This window comes from Propithecus coquereli, unplaced genomic scaffold (assembly GCF_000956105.1).
Source record: "Propithecus coquereli isolate 6110/MARCELLA unplaced genomic scaffold, Pcoq_1.0 Scaffold2, whole genome shotgun sequence".
NCBI classification, from domain to species: Eukaryota; Metazoa; Chordata; class Mammalia; order Primates; family Indriidae; genus Propithecus; species Propithecus coquereli.
In genome coordinates, this window is record NW_012144966.1 from 3,141,481 (window position 1) to 3,151,586 (window position 10,106).

A 10,106-nucleotide genomic window follows, 5' to 3' on the forward strand; every position below is an offset into this window, starting at 1 on the left:
GATCCATCTCTTAGTGGCAGACTCAAATTAACTATCTTCTTGAAAAATGTATAAAGTCAGACTATGAACAGATTAATTTCAGTAAGAACCATAACTTTCCTAAGACTGTAATACTGGAGTGTCAGAGACTAGTGTATTCTTTCCCTGCAAACAGACCTATCCACGGAGATGAGTGAAAATCAGAACAATGGAAGCTAAATAAACCAAACAGCTAGTGGAATCAGGATAAAAAAATTTGATGTCTCTGCACATCAAGAATGGGCCTGCCAATGGGCTCATGGCACTAGAAGACTGTTCATTCATGTTCCCTCTTCCCTAGCTAAAGTCTGGAAAGTCACCACCAACGCTAGCCTCTGGGATTCCCTGTTTACTCCCCTGGCCAACCCAATGTCCCTCCCCACCCTGACCTGGGTGCTTCTCACTCATTAATCCTTTAATGAATTTACAGAAGAGGCCTGTTAGCAGAGGCCATCCTTTCAGCCTCTGCTTTGATCCTTTAAGTGTGAATTTCATAGTTTAAGAGCTGAGCCTTATTTCCAAATTCTTGCTGGAGGCCTCTCTGTAGCAGCCAAATAGAAACTAGAAACTTTAACATTTATCTGTTATTATCAGAAGCACAGGGTGGGGGCTGCGCAGGCGAGGTGGGGTGAGGGAATGGGGGCAGTGGGGGAGTTTGGGCCGTGCGTGTTTCCCCCTCTACCTCCACTCCAGCACAATTTCCAGAAGCCGCAGCCCTTTTAACAAATTTTTAGGGCTGGAAGGTGCCACGGCAGTTGTTAAATTGCAGTGAAAAGACCACAGAGGAAGCAATGGAGCTTCAGTGATGAGGCCCTGAGGACTGCAGAGAAGGAAGGGGAAGGACAGCACTGTTTGTTCTGTGCCTCCACACCGCAGTCCCACCCTCACCCGACCAGCCATCGGCCAGGGCAGTGGCTCCCAAGGGCAGCCTCTGGCTCAAACCACCAGCATTACAAAGGGAATTGTTAGAAATGCACAGTCTCAGGCCCTGCCCTCCCCCCGCCCCCACCCGCTGAATCAGAAACTCCAGGAGTGGGGCCCAGTAATCCGTGTTTTGACAAACCCTCAGGGTGACAATTGCCTTGAGCCATCTCCTGTGGCACAAAGAACAAAAGACATTCCCCTGCCCTTCCTGACCACTGGCCTGAGGCAGGGGTGCAGGTCCTAGTTCTCCAAAAGGAATGGGCATTTTTGCCATTTTTTTTCCCAAGCCATTTCTTCTGTTACACTAATGAACTAAACTGAATTGCATATTTTATATATGTTCGGGATAAATTAACTTATTCTGTTCCTTAGGTCTCTACAATTCGGGAATATTCAAGTTCTCTCTTTCACACCATTTCTTTCAGTTTTCCTCAGGGTCCCTTTCCCCCTTCCCCATCTCCCAAATTCTGATGATCAGAGCTCTCAATCCATCCTGTTGTGTGCAGTCCACTCTTTTCTCTCCAAATTCAGTCCCTCAGAAACTTACCCGGTTCACACTGTCCCAGACATCACTGCTGTGGAGTAACTTCCAGCTACAATTCCACCCGAGGGTCCCAGCATGTGGTCTGCAAGGTGGCTACCCATGTTCTCTGCCCCCTCGTTCCTCCTGCCTGCTCACTCCGAGTTTCTGACTTCCTTCCTCCTGGGAATGGTCCTGTCATTCTCTGTCACAGTGGCTCCAGGTCCTACTCTAGCTGATGTCCCTGCCGCTCTCTTCCATCCGTCGTCTCCGTGCCATTCTAGTTCACGCCACAGCGAAGTCTTCATTGCTGATCCATTGTGAGTGGCTCCCAACTGTTCTCTTTACCTCAGGTCTCCCCTGGCTCTGATCAGCCACAGCACCTCACTCTCATTAATTTTCATCGGACACCACTACGGCCATGACAGACGGGACACAACGCAGAACAAATTGGAATGGGCATGCAACATGCGTGTCACCAGAGACAGGTAGGTGTCCCTCCGGTAGAGCTCATCCACCTACCTTACCCTAAGAGCCTAGCAACCCTCCCTCCCATTGACTGTAATTTTTCTCCGCTTCCCTCTCAGATTGCCCTCTGGGAATGGAAATCTGTTCTTCATTGTGTTAAGCCATTTGACTCCTAACTGTCCCCTACTCCTGCTGTCCCCTCAGGACTGGCTTTTGACAATCAAAATGGCCCATAAAGTTGCTTTGCTAAGTCCAGTTCTTCAGCTAAAGATAGTTCTTTCTCCTAAGAGAAGTTCTGTTGACTGATTTTAATCTTATAGCTTTTCTCCCCAGGTTGATGAAGGCTGGAAGGGGTTCAGGCTGCAGTGGATTGCCAAGTAGACCTGGCCTAGGACAGGTCCCTGGGTGGGAGGTTAGGCCCTCCAGAGGCCTCCTGAGCTGCTTGGGATCTGAGCAAGGGAAGGAACCAGCCTCAAGGGGGTGGCGGGAAAGAAGGTGCAGAACTTGCATAGAGAGAGTTGCACCCCTTTCCTCTGGGATGCCAGTAGAGAGAAGACAAGTCCGAGACGTAGAGGCCAAGGCACCCTCTGACCATAGAGAAACCTTCTAGACAAGAAGGTAAACCCAAACATTTCTAGAGAAGATCTTCGGAAATTTGCTTGAGATAATGAAGGAAATCAAACCTCATGGTTTGTTTTTTTTTTTTGTATTAAGGAATCTATATATTTGACATTCGAAATGCCTCCAATATTTGATATTTTAAATACTTCTAATGTTTAATAGTATTTCTTAGACATACTTTTATGTCTAAAATATTTAATAAAGTATCTAAAAATTAACCTTGCAATGCTGATCTTTTTGTTTGTTTGTTTTGTTTTGAGACAAGAGTCTTGCTCCACTGCCCAGGCTGGAGTTCAGTGGTACAATCAGAGCTCACTGCAGCCTTCAACTTTATTGGCTCAAACAATCCTCCTGCCTCAGCCTCCTAAGTAGCTAGGATTACAGGCATGTGCCACAACACATGGCTAATTTATTTTTCTTTTTACAGACGGGGTCTCACTTTGTTGCTCAGGCTGGTCTTGAACTCCTGGCCTCAAGCGATCCTCCCACCTCGGCCTTTCAAAGTGCTGGGATTACAGGCGTGAGCCACCACCACTCCTGGCTGCAATGCTGATTTAAAGTGTATAACTGATTTAGACGTTTGATTTTGATTTAAAAATCTTTTAAAAGTTTATACACTATTTTGGAACTTTTAAGAGAAATTATAGCTCACAATATATATTCATTTAATTTTATTATTATTAGTGAGAATGACTTAAGAATTTGGAAAGTTTATTAATTAGAAAATTATTAATAATAAATGCAGTTTAAAATGATTAACCAAATGGATCAGACACTGATTTGTTAGATTTATAAATAGAATAATAAAATGGATATGTTTAATGTCAGAGCTTAGGATTTTAGATTTGAAAGTAATGAATATTAACTTTTAAAAGCCAAAGTAACTTCTAAATAATCATTTCAGGGTGAAAAACAGCAGTCGTGGGTTTGTTTTTTTTGTTGTTGTTTTTGTGTTTTTTTTAGAGACAGAGTCTTGCTCTGTTGCCCCGGCTAGAGTGCTGCGGCATCAGCCTAGCTCACAGCAACCTCAAACTCCTGGGCTCAAGAGATCCTCCGGCCTCAGCCTCCTGAGTAGCTGGGACTACAGGCACGCACCACCATGCCCAGCCAATTTTTTCTATTTTTAGTTGCCGGCTAATTTCTTTCTATTTTTAGTAGAGACAGGGTCTCGCTCTTGCTCAGGCTGATCTCGAATTCCTGAGCTCAAGCCATCTTCGGCCTCTGCCTCCCAGAGTGCTAGGATTACAGGCATGAGCCTCCATGACTGGCCCTTCATGGGATTTTTAAATCTTTTCCTTTTCCTTTTCTTTTTTTATGCTACCAGAGAGAAAGTTCACAGGGAAATAGCCAGATCTAAAACGTGAATTCTTCCCAATAGTGAATTCCCAAGAAAAGTGCATTTGAGGCTGGGAAGCAAGTGTGCAGAGTTGGGAAAGACAGTCAGAGGTTAATCAAGATGACAAAATGTAAACTCTTGACTTCTCACCTTCTTTTCAGACTTGTTTCTCCAGTTTCCTATAGGCCTGAGACTCAACACCCTCACACCACCTTCAGCTTTGCATTTCAAAAACTCGGCTCCTCCTTATCCCCATCTCCCTGTCCTTGGCCACCTCAGCCAAAAGGCTTCTCTTTGTAAATCACGTATTTATTGCACCACAATCAGTCCAATTCAGCAGGCTGGAAACCTCGAGGTCATTCTTCACTCTTTCCTGTGCTCCTCCGTTCTGACTCCGCCCTCCAATCGGGATGAGCTTTCTATGCCAGGTCTGCTTTCTTCGGATTCCCTCACTTTCCACTTAGTGGATGACTGCCTCATCTCACACCAGGATTGCTGCAGTAGTCCTCCGCCACTCTCTCCTGCTACAGTTCATTCTATATGGAGTTGCCACAAAAGTCACCAAACTTTGTTTTCCTAATATTTTATTCATATGAGCACTTACCAACTCCCTAACACCTGTCAAATAAAACCCAAGCTCCCCTTGACATCCAAGGTCTCTCACCAATAGGGGCACTCCTAATCTTAGCATTCTCATCTTTCGTTATTTCCCGATGGGACCCCCCTATTTTTCTTAAGTTAATTTTCTGCCCACAATCTCCAATGACACTGCCTAACACATATCTTTGCATAGCCTTTCCTGTGTCTGGAAGGCTCTTACCCGTCTTGTTTCTGATTCTTCAAATCTAGTTTCTTCCTTTCTTTCCAAATCCTGTTAAACATCTCTTCCTACACTTCATAGTAGATCCCATTAGGCTATATACAATTCACTATCTTCTTGGCATCGGTTTATATGTGTTTATATTACTCTGTAACAATGTCTTTGGTTTTGCAAGTGTATTGTTTCCTTAAAAGGCTCTATAAATTTTTTAGAGAAGAATTTTATCAGCAAAATTTAATCTCTCCTGAGCTCCAGTAACCTCACCAATAAAATGGCCATAAGATGCTTTACAGTAGGGGGGTTGGGAAGATCAAATAAATTGATATCAATAAAATTTTTTTACAAATTTTAAAGCACCAACAAATGTATATTTCTCAGTAATGACGAAGTAAGCATTTGACTAATAATTGTTGACCCAGAAACCAATATGTGTCAACTTAGTGACTCAAAAAGATTGTGAGATGAAGAGCACATACCATCATGGTATAAGCAGCATCACTTCCTAAATGGCAGAGCGTAGCAGAGGCAAACAGCTCCCGTGATTCAAACACACTGAATGTCTCTGACTTACAAAAGTAAATAGGACTCCAGATAGATGTTAATGAAATCAAAAACCTCAGATAAAAACAGTGTTTTTATGAAAGTAATTCACTATGTTTACTCATTTATGAGGGACTATTTGAAAGGCATGGCATTTATCCAAATTCTCCCAAGTTCTGGGCTCTATATTTGAAATGCATTCAATATTTGCTTATTCAACAGTTTTTGTTTTAGCAGACACTAGTTGTACACCACGTATATGCCAAGCACTGGCTTAGACCCTGGGGATACACCAGTGAAGACAGTTCAAGTTCCTATTCTCAGGGGTCTTAGATTTCAGTGGGAGACAGAGAACATGTAAGTAAAATAATTGCAGATTATAGTGAATGCTATGAATGAAGTGGCAGTGTGGGGACTGGGTAGAGGAGCACCCTAGAGGGCATACTCAGGGAAGACATCCATGAGGAGGTGACATTTAAGCTGAGGTTGGAGGATGAAGTAGAGAGCCACACGGGAAGAGCCCAGGAAGGAGCATGCCAGACTGAGAGAAGGAAGAGTGCACAGCCCCTGGGGCAGGAAGCACTGGCTGTGATAAGAGGCCTATGTGGCTGGAGCCTAGTGACTAGGGAGAAGTCTGGAGCCAGGTCATGCAAAGCCTGGTGGGCCTTGGTGAGGAGTTTGAATTTTATTCTTTGTGCAATGGAAACCTACTAAAGGGGCTCACATACTGTGTTAGTCCATTATATGCTGCTATAAAGGAATACCTGACACTGGGTAATTTATACAGAAAAGAGGTTTATTTGGCTCACAGTTCTGCAGACTATATAAGAAGTACATCACCAGCATCTGCTCCTGGGGAGGGCTTCAGGGAGCTTCCAATCAAGGAGGAAGGTGAAGGGGGAACAGGCATGTCACATGGTGAGAGCAGGAGTAAGAGAGGGAGGAGGTGATGCCAGCCTCTTTTAAACAACCAGCTCTCATATGAACTAATAAAGTCAGAACTCACTCATTATCCTGGGTAGGGCACCAAGCCATTCATGAGGGATCTGCCCCCCACGATCCAAACACCTCCCACCAGGCCCCACCTCCAACGTCCGGGATCAGATTTCAACATGAGATTTGGAGGGGCCAAACATCCAAACCATATCACATATTATTGAAAATTGTGCTTTTTTTAAAAAAAAGTCGTATTTAGTGTTATTATATTAATAATATAATATTTAATATCTAGGGTCACTTCACAAAAGGTAGTTAGATTTGAGTCTAAAATATAAGTTTAAAAGAAAAAGGAAGCCAGGTGCAGTGGCATGCACCTGTAATCCCAGCTACTCAGCTGAGAACAGAGAATTGTTTGAGGCCAGGAGTTCAAGACCAGTGTGGGCAACATAGTGAGACTCCCACCTCAAACAAATGATAAAAAAAAAGGACTAGGCATTTTGAAATGTGGGCCTCCGCCATAGGGGCAGGGTGCACTGAGTAGGTGTTGCCATAGGCTCTACCTCCTGCTATTGTTACCTATTTGTGCAATTAGGATTCTTAACATTTCACATGTAAGCTATCTCGTCATTTGTCAAGATGGCAGACAAGCCACCTTCAGGTGTCCTTTCAAATAGATTCTTAAATTAACACTACAGTCATAGCAAGAACGCTGTTGATAACTGATATGGAGTGATCCCTGAAGTATGTTAACAGAAAAAAAAAGCCTTGTGTACAATGCTGATGTGCTGACATTATTGTATACGCATAAAGTATCTCTGGGCAACATAAAAAACTAACGTCACCCATAGTGAAGATACCTGGGTAGCTGGGGCTTAGGGTGGGAAAGAATTCTTACTGTAAACCTTTTTGTTATTTTAATGTTTTAAAATGCTATGAATATATTAACCATTCAAACAATAAATTAAAATCGTAAAGTTTTTCAATATAGATCTTCATCTTTGGGGCTGTGGATGTGGGGGAAAAAGAAAAAAGAAAATGAAAAGGAAATGGTCAATATTCCAAAACTGGTGAGAAGGAATTTGCATCACTCGGTAAACCTAAAGCTATTCTTTCTAATTAAAAGGAGGCTTAAAATCTACATCTATACTGTCCAATACAGTAGTCACTAGCCATGTGTGTCTACTTTACTTTAAATTTAAATTGATTTAAATTAAATTAAAAATTCAGTTCCTTCGTCACACTTGCCACATTTCAAGTGCTCAATAACCATTAGCTACATGTGACTAATGGCTACTATATTGGTCAGCGTAGATACAGAGCATTTTCATCATCATGGAAAGTTCTGTTGGACAGCCTGCTATAGACTTACGCAAAATACCACCAGGGTTATGAACTAGCTTTTAAAACTTAGCTGATCAATACATAAAAACTCAAGAGTACGATAATTCAAATATATCCCATCTCTAATTTTCCTAAGATGACTCACTAAAATGGCATTTTGAGCTGTAATCAAAACTCCCAGTATTAGATTCCTAAGGCAGGCAGGGATATGCTGCACAGGTGCCTGCACATACAAATAATTTTGTCCCTACAAAAAATCAGTTCATACTAGTATAGACACAGGAAAGCAGTTATGGCCCAAGAGTTGAAGAATTACTTTTCTCAGTGTAAAGTTAAAACTAACATACTTGGTATTTACTGAATTTAGTATTCTGCACTGATTCAATAAATGAGTCAATAGTACTAACATGATAACAGGGTGAGTAACAAGATTTGATTATATTCAACTTCTTTAGCACAATTTGTCAACTTTTCCCATTTTTGCTATCATTATGGGCTTTTCACTCCTTAAGGCATTTCAACTAACCACAGTCATCATTTTCCTTTCGATATACAAATTGACAGAATTTAGTCTAATGGGTGTTTCATTAAACTGGCTTCTGTATTCTTCCATGCAACATTATTATTTTTAAAGAGCATCCTTGCTTTCTGGCCCAACAAAATGTTGCAGGACTTACCTGTGCCTTTCCATTACCAGACGTGGAATCAGCCATTTTTCTAAGGCATGGTGGCTTCTGTTACGTGAAAAACAGTGTTAGACTCCCAAGTTTAGACAGTAGGAGTGCACACCATCAGCTTCGTGGTAGAATAGTATTGTTCCTTGACCATTTCATGGAACAAAGCTAAGATGATTCATTAGAGATTACATAACATTTTGTTAAATGTTATTAGTTTATATGAATATTTCCAACTTCATTCTCACATTACTTCATACCTACTTCAATTTTTTTATTCTTCTTCCAAATTATAATTATATTTCCCTTTCTCTCTACTTCAATGAAACATCCAGTTATCACTTTAAATAAAAACGTTGGATTCTTAACTAAGTTAGCATAATCATGAGAATACTGGGGCCATGAAAAAAAAAATTTAGCATAATCACTTATTTCTTTTGCTTGACAATACAAAAAAGTATAAAACAGTAACACAAATATTAATACTAACAGTAAAACTATTGAATAACATTGCAAATTTTCTTTGCTTTTCTCCCAAAATGCATCTGAAGATGACCAGACCAAGTATTTACCCCTCACTATAAGTCTTCATTTTGCACGCTCATTTAATGCTTATTTAATGGCAGATAGGCTATCTTCCCATTATCTTTTTTGTCACCCAGGCTAGAGTGCTGTGACATCATCTTAGCTCACTGCAGCCTCAACCTCCTGGGCTCAAGCGATCCTCCGGCCTCAGCCTCCTGAGTAGCTGGGACTACAGGCACGCACCACCATGCCCAGCCAATTTTTTCTATTTTTAGTTGCCGGCTAATTTCTTTCTATTTTTAGTAGAGACAGGGTCTCGCTCTTGCTCAGGCTGATCTCGAATTCCTGAGCTCAAGCCATCTTCGGCCTCTGCCTCCCAGAGTGCTAGGATTACAGGCATGAGCCTCCATGACTGGCCCTTCATGGGATTTTTAAATCTTTTCCTTTTCCTTTTCTTTTTTTATGCTACCAGAGAGAAAGTTCACAGGGAAATAGCCAGATCTAAAACGTGAATTCTTCCCAATAGTGAATTCCCAAGAAAAGTGCATTTGAGGCTGGGAAGCAAGTGTGCAGAGTTGGGAAAGACAGTCAGAGGTTAATCAAGATGACAAAATGTAAACTCTTGACTTCTCACCTTCTTTTCAGACTTGTTTCTCCAGTTTCCTATAGGCCTGAGACTCAACACCCTCACACCACCTTCAGCTTTGCATTTCAAAAACTCGGCTCCTCCTTATCCCCATCTCCCTGTCCTTGGCCACCTCAGCCAAAAGGCTTCTCTTTGTAAATCACGTATTTATTGCACCACAATCAGTCCAATTCAGCAGGCTGGAAACCTCGAGGTCATTCTTCACTCTTTCCTGTGCTCCTCCGTTCTGACTCCGCCCTCCAATCGGGATGAGCTTTCTATGCCAGGTCTGCTTTCTTCGGATTCCCTCACTTTCCACTTAGTGGATGACTGCCTCATCTCACACCAGGATTGCTGCAGTAGTCCTCCGCCACTCTCTCCTGCTACAGTTCATTCTATATGGAGTTGCCACAAAAGTCACCAAACTTTGTTTTCCTAATATTTTATTCATATGAGCACTTACCAACTCCCTAACACCTGTCAAATAAAACCCAAGCTCCCCTTGACATCCAAGGTCTCTCACCAATAGGGGCACTCCTAATCTTAGCATTCTCATCTTTCGTTATTTCCCGATGGGACCCCCCTATTTTTCTTAAGTTAATTTTCTGCCCACAATCTCCAATGACACTGCCTAACACATATCTTTGCATAGCCTTTCCTGTGTCTGGAAGGCTCTTACCCGTCTTGTTTCTGATTCTTCAAATCTAGTTTCTTCCTTTCTTTCCAAATCCTGTTAAACATCTCTTCCTACACTT